The 14884-nt window shown below is 44.2% G+C and overlaps 1 pseudogene across 1 annotated transcript; it reads left to right on the top strand.

Moving 5' to 3' along the window:
• Positions 1 to 5121: 5121 nt before the first annotated feature.
• Positions 5122 to 13578, top strand: LOC147007801 (uncharacterized; annotated as a pseudogene). The gene is made up of 4 exons (XR_015053883.1): positions 5122 to 6139; positions 8387 to 8584; positions 8830 to 8967; positions 12697 to 13578. The product of XR_015053883.1 is annotated as an uncharacterized LOC147007801 (transcript).
• Positions 13579 to 14884: the final 1306 nt, after the last annotated feature.

Here is a 14884-nt window from a genome sequence, read left to right as displayed (position 1 = left end):
AGAGCTACAGGCCTTCATGGCAAAGACTGATTACTGGTGTCCATGTGACAACAATATCTCAAGCACTCCACAAGTCTGGGCTCCACGGTCAGGTGGCAAAAAGGAAGCCATTACACAAAAAAGCCCACCTTGTGATCTTCGATGATCTTTCCCAGCACGATGAGATGTTCCACATCGAATGTACTTCTCTGTCATACGTTTTGTGTGTAAGTTAAAAAACTAGTGCATGCCCGTAGATGCGTGGCTGTATGTGCAAACCCTCCCCCCCGCAAAAAACTCAAACTGCGTGCCAGAAACAACAACCACACAAGCCGTTCCTTTGCTTTCACGTGTCCGTACGTGCGTGGCTGTACGTGCAAAATAAAAATAAAAAAATTTATATATACTTTATAAACGCTTGCCAGAAACAACCACACAGGCCGTTCCTTTGCTCTCGCGTGGCCGTACGTGTATGGCCGTACGTGCATGGCTGTATGTGCGTGCCCATAGTGCGTGGCTGTACATACAAAAAAAACAAAAAAAACTTTCAAACCGCGTGCCAGAAACAACAACCACACAGGCCGTCCCTTCGCTCTCGCGTGCCCATATGTGTGTGGCCGTACATGCAAAAAAAAACTTTCAAACAACCACACAGGCCATTCCTTCGCTCTCATAAACGACGACTGGATTGGGGAATTGTGTTTATCTTCAAATGCGGATAAGAAATCGAGAAATTATTAGAATACAGTAAGTCATCACTATCCAAAAGTAGTGCGTGCCCGTACGGAATGTTCACATCATTCCATGAATTATCGCTTGCATTGAAGTAACAACTGCTGTGATACTTACACACAGAGTTAATTAAAATCAAGTTTACCTCCCTGTCTTTGCTTGCCATGACATTCGCTGCCATTTACCATTGGCACTCTTACCCCACGGAAACTAAGGCACCGATTTATCCCCATCGTAACCAGCATGGCACGTGACGTCATCGTCGGCTGGCCGTGCACCGGCCTACGCAGCCACGCCTACGCAGCACGTGTCCTGTCATTGGTTGGTAAATAAATGGCCATAACTTGGGAATCACTTGTCCGATTAATATCAAATCTTGAAAAGGCACATCCTCAGTTCCCCAGCAATATATCTGGCAAGTTTCAATTAGATCAGACCAGTGGTTATCAGGAAACAGCGGTCACGTCTTCCTTCTTCCTTCGAGTCTTCGATATAAACTAAGTTAAAAGTCTTCCTTCGATATAAACTCCTTTCAATCATCAGTACGAGGGTAACAATCGTTAATTGATGCTTTGCTAATTGCTGTTACAGTTCACAAGGCAGCACACAATAGGTTTCTTTACCCTTGGGTTATCTCGGATAAGCGCGTCTGATGATCCCGGAACTTGGTGACGTTAAACCGTGGGATTAACGGGGTCATTATCCTAACCTGCACCCGAAGGGACGGGACAGGCTGTTGTAATTGGGCTGTGAGTTTGTGAGTGTCATACGCAGATCTACTTTAACATAGATCGTTAATTCTTAGATCTACTGTAATCTATGTAGCCTGGTGATCCTCTCCATTGTTAAAATGCTCTCTCATTGCAGATTTAATGCACAATTACGCTCTTTTGTCTGGAGAAGAAATACTTATAAAAGAAGGAACAACAACAGGTACACAAATGGCATAGGAATGCTTTTATGTAACTGTGATGTCCGCTCTCCGGATTCGTACCAGGCAACCGGAATGGTCTGACGACTGTCTGGTCGATACCCTGACGAGGCTACGTGTTGTTAAATGTCTATTGTTGTTATTGTGGAGACACTGTATATGTCCCAAGCAAATCATCATTGTTCTTGCTAAAAGCTGGCCTTTGCTGGTTCAAGAAAAGGCCAAACCTTGTACACAGTTAGCAATGTCAGAGGGAGAGGACAGATGGCCTTTGTAGGGTCAAGGAAAGGTCAAACCCTGCCAACAATTAGCAAGTTACAGAGAGAACAGATGGCCTTGTTGAACACTCAGGAAGTAACAAAGGCTTTTGAATTCCAGCACGAAGTGAAGTGACCTTGCTTTGCACTGGCCTTAGCAGGATAATAACAGAAAACAGGCCTTGCCATTAGTCAAGATAATGAAAGACAGCTGCAGAGCCAAGGGGAAAATAACTAATTCTGTGCTTTTGAACTCTTCTGATGGAAGTTAATGAAGGAAACAGGATGAACCATGTTGGCAGGTGGTCATACAATGGTCAGAGTAAAATTGTATATATATATATATATATATATAAGGCAAAGCTGAACTAAGCTTGACGGAGCTGGGCTGGACTGACTACTGAGCTGGCCTGTCTCTCCATATGCGCGTATGTACTTTGGTGTGCAATAAACTCTTCTCTTCCAAGATCGGTGTGGACAGAACTTGCTTCCAATCAGTACGGACTTCACCTGATCTCAACATTATTACCTCGTTCGTGCAAATCGAAAAGCGGGGTTCAGTAATTAGTTCCCTTTGTATGTCTGTCCACAAACGTCAGTTTATGATGGAGGAAGGACTTCATTTCAATTGAACGTTATATTTTGAACACGAACATGAATCAGAAAACTAACCTGCGCTTTAATAGTACCGTCCAGGACTTTAACAGTACCGTCCAGTACTTTGCGTCTGAATTTGGCCCGATCGCACATGCGCACAGAGGAGTGAGGTCATATTTTTACTCTGTCTGCCTGTCTGGCAGTCAAACAAAGCTCAAAATCATTCCAAACAGGAAACTTACTGTTTTTTTTTTAAGGACGTTATAAAGGACACAAACAACAGGCACAATGAAATAATGTTGCATGTCAAATAAGGTGGTGTAATAGACGGTGCATCAACGGTGGTAAACTTTTCAATTTTTTCTTTTGCACGAACATAAAATCTTAATTTTATTTCAATTGAATTATATACTCGGAACACTGCGGAACACAAATCACCGTCTTGGCGATTTGAAAACCTTCCGTTTAGCTGTAACCTGCATTTTACGTTATCACAACCAATAAAATTTGCCACTTGCAGGCACCGCCCAGTTAGAAGACCTTTGAGGAAACCTTCAACCATGGACCCATAACCCCTCCCGGAGTGAACACAAAGGGTTCGACCTTTGTTTGGGAGGAAATTATTTATTTTCTTGAGTACGGAGACGAGGTGTGCGATGTGCGAGCTTTGAGTGTGAGATCATTATGAAGTTTAAATATTATGTTGTCCTGAAACTAAAGCTTTGCCCGATTTGTTTGAATATCCTTACAGGATCAGGACTGCGTTCGATTTCTTTAATTTCAAAGCTTTTCTGAATTTGTACCCTCGGTGCTTGTCAGGTTTCAAATATTGTATTCGACTATGACGTCACATGCTTTCAGTTTCAGGGAAAATCAATCAAAATAAATTGAAAAAAAATATTTTTTGTGTGTGCCAAAGTTGTTCAACAGAAACGTAAGGAATACGAGGAACTTGGATGGAGGAAGAGGCCATTTTATCAATCGAGCTTGTGCTCTCTCAACACCTTATCAATTCAATCTGATAGTTTATTTTGTTTTCATCTGCTCGAGGCTCGTAGAAGAGCTATGACACAGAACAAAATCTGAACACAGCACAATAAAGGAACAGCAGGAGAAAGGGGGAAACACCAACAGTGGACCAGAAGCAGAAGGTAGATGGAGATAGACAAAAAAGGGATGCAGATAATGACGATGTGTAATAGAGAATGCTAAGGGTGGACAATATGGATAGATAAGCAGAATTTGGGGAGGGGTCCAGGATGGTTTAACGGGTGGAGAAAAGATCGTTATTTTCGATGAGGGTGAACTGAGATGGTGGTGAACAGGTGTCCTGAACACCTGTAAGGAAGAATGAGATTGAAGAGAGTGTGGAAGTTGGTTTCACAGGTGGGATAAAAGATGAATGAAAGAGTGAAGGTGAGCAGTGATTCGTGATTTAAGTAGTTTTACCAGAAGGGGTTGCTGGCAGACCTTGAGTGCCCTGCAGAAGTATTGTACATACTGCAGACAGAGCGGGGGCGATGGGGGCTAGACAAGAGGAGACGGTAGAAGACAGAAAGACCACCGACCTGCCTGCGGTGATACAGTAAGAGACCCAAAGACTCAGCCTCACCCTGGGAGAAACCAATGACCCCAAATGCCTTGGTTTCCACAGCGTGAAGCTGAGAAAGGTGAGAGGCAGGAACACCAGCCCAGAGGGGAGAGCAGTACTCCATTAGGCTGCGGCCGAAAACTGAATGTGGTCAGGAGCTCAGGTGTGCCAAGGAAGGACTTTGCACAATGGAGGATTCCCAGTCGGCGACTGGCGTTGGAAGCCAATTTTGAAATGTGACTTGCCCAAGAGAGATCATGGCTGAGAGTGAGACCCAAGAGTATGAGTCACTGAACCTCTTCACGAGGGTCATTGAGAAAGTAGGTGGGAGGATTTGCAGTTCGATTCTTTCTGTGTGTGTGTGTGTGTGTGTGTGTGTGTGTGTGTGTGTGTGTGTGTGTGTGTGTGTGTGTGTGTGAGAGAGAGAGAGAGAGAGAGAGAGAGAGAGAGAGAGAGAGAGAGAGAGAGAGAGAGAGAGAGAGAGAGAGAGAGAGAGAGAGAGAGAGAGAGACAGAGAGAGAGAGAAAGAGAGAGAGAGTGACAGAGAGAGAGAGAGAGAGAGAGAGAGAGAGAGAGAGAGAGAGAGAGAGAGAGTGACAGAGAGAGAGAGAGAGAGAGAGAGAGAGAGAGAGAGAGAGAGAGAGAGAGAGAGAGAGAGAGAGAGAGAGAGACAGAGACAGAGACAGAGAGAGACAGAGAGAGACGTCAGAGAGATAGGGGTTGGTGGAGGAGGAGATGGAGGGGAGATGCGAGATGGAGGGGGAGATGGAGGAGGAGATGGAGGAGGAGATGGATGGTTCTCTTTGCCATTCCCATCGCTCCAATTATCACTGGTACAACTGCAGCATTCTTCAGCTTCCAGGATCTTTTGACTTCATTCTTGAGATCCTGGTATTTGGTCAATTTCTTGACTTCTGCATTATTAACGCCAAAATTACTGGGATTAACACCTCAATTGGCAATGACGTACAGTACAGGGACACTGGAATCACTGGGTATGGAAACTAGGGAAATACAGGGGGCATCACACTGCTTCGTCACATCATGAAGGTGCTGGAGAGGATTCTGGATGGGACGATGAGGAAGAGTGTGGAGATGGAGATTGGAGAAGAGCAGCAGGGTTTAGAAAGGGTCGGGGGATGAAGGATGGGATGTTCACACTGAGACAGCTGGTGGAGAATAGGTTGGAGGTGCAAGGTGAGATGGCATCGACATTTGTGGACCTGGAGTCCGTAGAGAGATGGTGATGGCGACACTGAGTGATGGGAGTGCCGGAAGCAGAAGTCAGGTTGGTTGAAGCGATGGACGAGGGAACGAAGGGAGGAGTTTGGGTTGGTCCTGGGATGTCTGAGGAGTTCAGTGAGAACTTTGGTTTGAGGCAGCGACGTGCTCTCAGCCCACTCATGTTTTCAATGATTATCAGGGTGATGGAGCTGGAAAGTAGGAAGATGACCTTGAGGGATAATATGGATCTGGCTGTTGTGGTGGAGAGTGGGCAGGAGATGCAGGAAGTACTGGGGAAGTGGAAGGAGGAATTTGGGAAGGCTTCATACTTTTAGTGATTACCTTAATTTTTAATTTTTTTTGCAGGAGTGATCAATAATCTTTGGACAAGTCATTCAAGCAAAAGCAAAGTATTCTCCGGAGCAAAGAGTAAACATTGTCACGTGGGATTTTGAGACCAAATCAATTGTTTCCATTCGGATGAGGTTCATGTGCTGAATATGGAGGGCATCCCAGAAACAGGGCAAGCAAATCAGCCACTTGGAAACTGGTGAAAAAGTTCAAAAGTGAAGGGACGATTCTCAACACCAACAAGGGATGGTCCGGTCGCTCAAGAAGTGTACGGTGTGAAGGAAGCAATCGATGAGCACCGCAACCCTCCGGAGACGGTGGTTCACGCAAGACGGTGGTGCTACCCCACATGGAGCCAACGAAACAATTGCCTTTCTGTGTCAAAAATTCGGACAACGAGTTTTCGATTTGCGGATGGAGGATTAAAGGTCTCCACATGGCCCCAACCTCAATCCGCTGGGAATTTTCTCTGTCTCTGTGAGTCAAACCCCCCCCGCCCCCCCCATTACCGGTAATACCCTGGAAATTTTCTGGTTAGACTAAGTTAGGGTTAGACCATCCCAAACACACCTGAAAAAAACCACAAAAGAACTCATCAAAACAAGTGGTGTAACAATTAGAAGTGTGGCCCTAAAGAGGGCCATGTTGCGTTCACTTTCAAATCCAACTTTCAAATCCAACTTCACTCTTGGTTGTATGTATCCTTTTATCTGGACACTGTTGTGTGGTGTTGCAGAACATAGTGATGTCGAAGCAAAAGTGTCGATGGCATAGCTATCGGTCTGTTCACGGGTGTGATCGTCGAACTGCTTGAAGAGCCGCTTGGTTAACCCGCAAGTATCGATATACAGTCACCTCAATTAGCTTATTCTACGCTAAATGGATGGTTCCAAAAAAAAAAAAACGTTAACAAAAACGGCAAATGCTACACATAGAACAAATAGGTTAAACATTTATCAGAAGTTAAGCGACGAAAAGGTTGCCATGGGATATTTACAGTTAAACCGAAAAACGAATAGATTAACACATACCCGTTATGCGGGGCAGATGGACATGTAAAAGAGCAAATAGGTAGATTTCCGGACACATGAAACGATAACTTATTAGTTTTGAAGAGCCTCATGGTAAACTACATTAGTTGTCTTGCCTTGTGGTGCATAAATGAACAAATTATTTGGGTTACCAACTCTTGAACAACCGACATACAGAAGGCGCACCCAATTTTGAGGTGCAAGTTGTGAGGAGGGAGGTCTGCTGGTGTCAAGCTATTTACGAATTCTATGGGATAATGCACAACATCATCCGAGTAAAGTACAGAGTCAAATGATTTATAGCTGAGACGCTCACCGGGTAACTGGTCCAGGAGTTTGATGTTTAAGTCATCAACTACAGCATTTGTTTGCGCTAAGATGGCACGTTTTGTCAGCCAGGTGAGGTCACTGAATTGAATCTCCAAGTTTGGGTACACTCCAGCCAATAAGACTTGTATGTCCGGTACCATGTGTCCGAAAGGTAAAGTAACCTGGCCGTCTTGTCCAACAGCCATAGTGCCATTACGATGAAACGGCATACCTCTGAACGCCTCTGTCGCTGTCGCCGTGCGCGTGCACTTCGAGAATTCAAATTTGTTCTCTTTCGCAGTGGCATAATGTTTCGGGTTTCAAAGCTGTTATAACAGGAGGAGAATGTGTATGTTTAAAAATTCAACGAATACGAACATTTTGTATTTCAAAAAACCCGAGCGTTTTTAACCATGAAGCCTTTTGTTACGATTAATACGCCGGCGCACTATTCGAAAGCCTTTTTATTTTTTTAAAATGGAAATTGAATTTTTTTTTTTATATATATATTTTTTATTTTTATGAAAAGCCACTGAGCGCATCCTGGAGCTGAATGTTAGTTCTATATGTGTGTAAAGTTTCATCAACATCGGTTCACTGGTCTAGGAGCTTATTGGTTACAAACAAACAAACAAACAAACAGACAGACAGACAGACAGAGAGAAGGACTGCCATTTATATAGTAGATTCACCTCAGAAAATAAAAACTTGTTTTTATTTATTTATTTTATTATAAATAAATCATTTGTCGATTTCCAACCTGTCCGTGTTTGGTTTGGCATTGTCAAAGAGATCAAGAGATAACATTGATGTTTTGCCGAGGGCGCGCTCCCGCTCAGGTAACCACGTGACCTCGAGCTAAACGGAATAATTGGACGGTGGACACTGGAACTCGTGGTTAACTGGGTGGAGTTCGTGGTTTAAAACAACCACAACGTTAATTGTGAGTGGTGGCCCCAGGTCCGGCTCCACCGACGACAACCGGGGATTAATCCCCTCAGTGACAAGCTGGTGTCTCGGTACCCATGGCCGAAACAATACATTCCCACATTCCCACATAGATACCCACATTCCCACATACCCACATAACCATATACCCATATACCCACATATCCACATATCCACATTCCCATGTATAACTCCGTGAAAGAGGGAAGATTGTCGATAAATAAAAAACAGAAAGTAAAGAACGTTGATTCGTATCGAGGGAATAATCATCGACGAACTCGGACTCGATTTTCCACTTTCACAACACAATGTGAAACACAAACAATCCGTTAATACGAAACGTTCAATCTTTGTATTTATTTTAAATCATGGACACGTGATGTGGCGGGAACCAATCAGATACCGCGATCTCCCTGTTCGCTTTTTCCCCAAACAGCTCGCGCTCTTCACTCGGTTACCACAGCGTACCGTCCTTCACCCGACACGACGTGCGGTCCACCATGACCCGAGATCTCAGAGAACACCCCGGGATCCACGAGCGGTTCCGATGGAGGATAAGTGGTCAGTCCGGGAGGTTCTCCGGAAGACCGCGGGTCCATGGACGGTTCACCCGAGGACAAGGGGTCCAGACCCGGTACGTGACGTTCACTCCGTACCGAGAACTTGTGTTTCCCGTGCTGATCCGTGCTGTGTACTAACACAGGAACTCATTGATTTAGTGAATGTCACGATGTCTGGAGCGGAGCCGGAATTGAATTGTGAATGGAAATCCCATCCATGACATGTTACCCTTCCTCTTGCACATGTATGACATCATTTTATACCTCATCACTTCATTCATCATTCGATTCCTCTTTGATCTCGTTTACAACAAATCAGATGAACATTTACTTGTGATGATGGGCCTCTGCACCGGCACACAATGGCCTGTTCTTGAGGACTGCAGTGGCATCTTTAGCGTCCTCAAGGAATCCCTGGATGAGAAGACAAGAGACTTACCTTTGCTTTCAGAGGAAGGTATGCTCACTGATGCAACACCTTCCCTGTGCATCACCAGGTTGGGAGTTTATAGCTCGTCCTGTACCAGCCTTATTTGAGGCCAAATTATGTTCAATATCATATTTAAATATGTGAAGGGTGAACTTAGTTACCACTAAACCAGTCGGCTGTTTGTAAAACAGAGTTGGTGAGTTTACCAGGAAACTAATTAATTCTGCTCGATGGATGGAAGTCACAAGTTCAAGGTCAAAGTTTGACCCAAAAATCATTTTTCACGAAATTTTAACCTGAAGCTGTGACGTCGACCTTTGACCTGCTGTAAGAACTGTTATGAAACCATTATCACGGGATAGGTGTGTTTGTACCGACTCTGTTTATCTGTTTTAGTAAATTATCATAAAGGTATACCTGGTGTTGGTTTAATGGTGATGGTGTTGGGCTTGGTTTACTTGGGTCCTGAGTTCAAATCCCACTTGGTTGTTGAATTAATACCAGGTGGGGTTGACTCAGCTTGTCATCCTTCTGAGGTTGGCAAAGTGATAGCAGCTTGCTGGGATGATTGAGCCGTTTGAGTATCCTGTGTCAGAGTGGTTACCTGTCCAGGATTGTGTCCAATAACCCAGGAGACTGTTGCAGCAACACTGATGCTCTCTCTGTACAGAGTGTGGTCTTCATGGATGGATCATAAAGGACACGTTTAACAACATTACCCTTCACTGAGGGTCAGGGACGTGAACTATCATGAGCACCTGACTAATTAAATAATTTACAGTTAATCATAACCTCTTTTAATTGAGGAAAGTGTGAAAATGTAATGTATAAAGCTTAATTCGTGTTTGTTTACTTGTTTACCAGCAAATACTACCTGTCGCTTTGCTCATGGGAATATTCAAGGGAAGAGGGAGAGGAGGGAGGGAGGAGGGGACGAGGGAAAGGAAGGATGGGAAGGATAGAGGAGAGGTGAGAGGGGAAGAGGGAGATAGGATGGAGGTAAGAGGGAAAGAGGAAGAGAGGATGGACAAGACAAGAGGGAGAGAGGAGGGAGGGGAAGGATAGAGCAGAAAGAGGGATAGGAGAGAGAGGGATCGGGTGAGGAGAGAGGCAGATGGAGAAGGCAGAGAGGGAGGAGAGGGGGGAAAGTGTGGAGAGGGAGAGGACGGTGGTTCTTGGCAGATGTGACGCCGAGTTGAACACCCTTCCGCGAGATAACACACACATTTATGAATCACCCTGCCTGTGAAACACCGGGATGACAATTTATAGCTGGGTCGGGATTCAAACCCAGGTGAGACAGCTGAGAGCGATCATGCGTTCCTCTCGGCTATCCTGCTGTGATGTGATGCCGTGATTCATTACTATTGAGGGAGGGGGGGCGGCACAAGGGGATAGGAAGGCAGCATGAGGGGGAGGGCATCGTGAGGGGGGGGGGAGGGCATCTTGAGGGGAAGAGAAGGCAGCGCAAGAGGAGCAGAAGGCAGCACGAGGGAAGGGGAATGTTTCATTTCACTCATTTTAAGCGGAGGTTCAAACGAAAGCAAACAATGATGAGCTTCACAGAGAAGCGGAGGTGATTTTTGCTCACGCCATATGCAGATGTAAGCAGCAAGGATGGTTCATGAAGATGATGTCAGCTGACTTCCAAGCACAGGGAAGATGACCCCGGGAAAATGATGGAGTGAATGGAGCAGAATGTTTGTAAGTACAACGTGCCGTCGTTTGATTAAAGCCGTCCCGGAAGCGACGGGTACTTCTACTTCAACGCACATGAAGTGAAAGGTGGAGTTAAGCAGTTTGTTCACTTTGTCTGTCCGTCAGTCTGTCGACAAACATCAGTTTATGTTCGAGGAACAACTCCATTTCAGTTGAAAGTTATATTTTGAACATTAATCGGAGAACAAACCTGTGGTTTATCAGTACTTTGGTGATGAATCCGTCCCGATCGCACATGCACGGAGAGGAGGAAGATAATAGTTTTAATCTGCCTGCAAAATTGAAACAAAATTGAAAATCATTCCAAACAGGAAACTTACTGTTTTTAAGGATGTTATAAAGGACACAAACAACAGTGTTCCATCTCCACCTCGAGGCCCCGAAGCGAGTGCACTTGTTACCCACCCGTAGGATGTCAAGGCAGAAAGAAAATAAAGACACCAATGTGCCCTTTGTGGTGTTTTATGGGTGAAACCTTCAATGCCTTCATCAAGTATTCACACCCCTTGAATTTTTCACATTCTGTTGTGTTACAGCCTGACTTCAAAATGGATTAAATTTAAATGTTTTGTCACTGATCAACACAAAATACCCCATAAAGACAAAGGGAAAACATATTTTTTGAAAATTTTACAAATCAATGGAAACTGACAAGCTTACAACGGGAAATTGTCCCGTTGGAAAGTAAATCTTCGCCGCAGTCGAAGGTCTTTTGCACTCTGAAGCAGGTTCTCCTCAAGGAGAAGGAGATTGGTACCATACTCTGTGCAGAGCGTTGGTCCTGCTTAAGCAGTCGACTTGGCTCTTGGGCACAATCCTGGAGTCGCCACTCCGACACAATATACCAACATGCTGGCACTCACTTTGCCGACTTCGGAAGGATGACAGGCCGAGTTAACCCCACCTGGTATTAATTCAACAGCTGAGTGGGATTTGAACTCAGGACCCTCGGATCCAAAGCCTGGCAACCTTTCCATTAATCCAACATCAGGCAGCCAACTCTTCAATGATTTGCTTGTATTTGCCTCCATTATTGTTCCCTCTATCCTTGCAAGTCTTCCAGTCCCGACCGCTGAAAAGCATCCCCATAACATGTTGCCGCTGCCACCATGCCTCATGGTAGGGATGGTTTTGGATGGGTGATGAGCTGTGCTCAGTTTCTGCCAGATGTAGTGCTTTGCATTCAGACCAAAGAGTTCCATTTTCGTCTGCGGATCTTCCGGATCCGGATCTACGCCTCCTCACAATTTTATCTCGGAGTTATATGGACAGTTCCTTGGATTTCATGGAAGAGTTTCTGCTCTGACCTGCACTGTCAACTGTGGAACCTTTTCTGTAAAGGTGTGTTTATTTTTCGAAATCATGTCCAATCATTTGAATTGGCCACAGCTGGACTCCAATCAAGTTTGTTTTTTTGTACACTTTGTCGAGGCTCGAATGAGAGCGAACACACAACGCACAACAAGGGGGGGGGGGGGTAGGAGAGGGAAAGACAAAACAATTGGCAACAGAGACATGAGAAGATCTGTGGTGGGGTGAGGGAACACGGGGTATACAAGATGGACACTACAGGGACTTTCAGAAAAGAAAGCAGGGAATTTGAAGTTGAGTTTGAGGTGGATTAACGGGGGTAGAAAAGATCGTGGTTTTGGATGGGGGAAGAAATGAGATGGTGGTGAACGGCTGCTTTGAAGACCTGGAGGGAAGACTGGGATTGAAGAGAGCATAGAAATTTGTTCCAGTATCAGGAAAAAAGAGAAATGAAAGAGTGAAGGTGAGCAGTGATGTTAATAACATTTTTGATGTTCATAACATTTTTAATGTTCAAAACACATTCCAAAAAACAATGTGATACAATAGGGTGTACGGATGATGTGGGTATATGGGCCATGATAGGAGTGGCCATAATCGTGGGGTGTTCAGTTAATAATGGTAATTTTGTTCATAATGAACATGCAAGGTGAGACGATGTGCTCCACGAGTGATCAAGTTGTAAAAGTGATTTACTGATGATTTTGCTCCATTCTTAATTTGCAGAGAAAAAATTTGAAACATCTTCAAGTGTCAACTGTTCCTCGTCATTGGACGGAGAAGTTTCTTTCGATCATCACCTGACAGAGACTTTGTGTCAGGATGGTGACAAGTTTCGGGGGGTGTCTACAAACAACAACAACAACAACTGCGACAGGTGTATCAATGTCTTGCAACAGGAAAGCCAAAGAATTGAGAAGCCAAACAAGTTTTCTGTCACCAACAAAGATTTCACCTCCTCATCGTGTTTAAAAGGATGTGTAAAAATATGCACAGGTGAGACGTCATACAGGTGCACTGTGTGTCATAAGGGATTTGCTTCTTCTTCTTATCTGTTGACACATCAAAGGTTGCACACTGGTGAGAAATCCTTCAAGTGTTCACAATGCAGGAAGGCCTTTTGTTCTTCATCAAATTTATATCGTCATCAAAAAATACATTCGCGGGAGAAACCCCACATGTGTCCTGTGTGTAACAAAGCGTTTAATCAAGCATCGAACTTACAGAGGCATCAAACAATACACACCGGAGAGAAACTTTACAATTGTTCTGTGTGTAAAAAACCGTTTACTGATCCATCAACTGTACCTCGACATGAAATAATACACACCGGAGAGAAACCCTACAAGTGTCCTGTGTGTAACAAAGCGTTTAATCATTCATCAAACTTTCAGAGGCATCAAACAATACACACCGGAGAGAAACCTTACAATTGTTCTGTGTAACAAAGCGTTCACTGATCCATTAACTGTACCAAGACATCAAAGAACACACACCGGAGAGAAACTTTACAAGTGTCCTGTGTGCAGCAAAGCGTTCAACCATTCATCAAACTTACAAAAACATGAAATAAGACACCTGAGAGAAACTCTATAATCGTTCTGTGTGCAACAAGGCCTTTACTTGTTCATCATCTGTATCTCGACATGAAACAATACATCAAAGGAAACAATTTCCAGGAACAGGTGCGAGCAGAAGATGGCACACATGGGATGGAAATAACAGCAAATCCAGCACCATCGATTGCAAAGAAGAGAAATGAAAAATACAAAAAGATACATCAACAAATATACACCGACAACTTGGAGAACGACAAAAGAGCAGGAAGATTGTAAAAAGATCTGGAAAGAGTTGGGGAGAGAGAAAGAAGGCATTTTGCAGTGGCTTGGAAGATGTCATGTGAACTGGGATGGAGAACGAGTCAGACTACAGTGTCGAGAGAAAGTCCATGAACACCCTCTTTGAAATTTTTCACCTTTTGATGTCTTATCGCCTGAAATGAAATATCATTAAATCAGAGTTTTTACACCTTAATTTATACATCGTAACCCAGAACTTTCATGTAAAAAACAAGTTATACAAATTTCAGGAAAATTAATCAAAAACACAAAACTAGAATATCTTGGTGGGATAAGTGTCCACCCTCCTTATAATGGCAATTGTAAACTCGCTCAGGTGGAACCAATCACCTTCAAAATCACACACCAGGTTAATTGACCTCCACCTGTTTAAATTGTCGTGATTCTCATGATTTCAGAATAAAATCAGCCGTTCCTGTGGGTATCTACTGCTGGGTAGTGAATCTCACAGCAAATGCTCAACCATGAGCACAGAGGAGCTTTCAAAAGACCTCCGGGATAAAGTTATGGAAAGGCACAGATCAGGGGATGGGTATAAAAATGTCAAAGGCCTTGAATATTCCTTAGAGCACAGTCAAGACAGTCGTTATAAAGAAATGGAAAGCGTATGGTACCACCAAGACCCTGCCGAAATCAGTCCATCCCTCCAAGTAAGGATGACCAAGTAAGGAGACTGATCAGAGGCCACCAAGATGCCAATGGCAACTTTGAAAGAGATACAGGTCTTCATGGCAAGGACTGATTCCTGGTGTGTATGTGACAGCAATATCCCAAGCACTCCACGAGTCTGAGCTCTCCGGTCAGATGGCAATAAGGAAGCCATTACACAAAAAAAATCCCACCTTGAGTCCTGTTTGAGGTATACAAAAATACAGTCGAGAGATTCTGAAGCCATGTGGAAAAGTTTTGTGGTCTGATGGAACTTTTGGAAAAATGCAAAACGCTACATTTGGTGCATTCCCAACAAAGCACATCAGCCAAAGGACACCACACCCACTGTGAATCCTGGTGGTGGCAGCACCATGTTATGGGGATGTTTCTCATCATCAGGGATT

The sequence above is a fragment of the Eptatretus burgeri genome, chromosome 25 (assembly GCF_056783735.1).
Source record: "Eptatretus burgeri isolate ZD-2024b chromosome 25, Ebu_testis_v1, whole genome shotgun sequence".
Taxonomy (NCBI): domain Eukaryota; kingdom Metazoa; phylum Chordata; class Myxini; order Myxiniformes; family Myxinidae; genus Eptatretus; species Eptatretus burgeri.
This window is presented reverse-complemented; position numbering and strand designations above follow the sequence as displayed.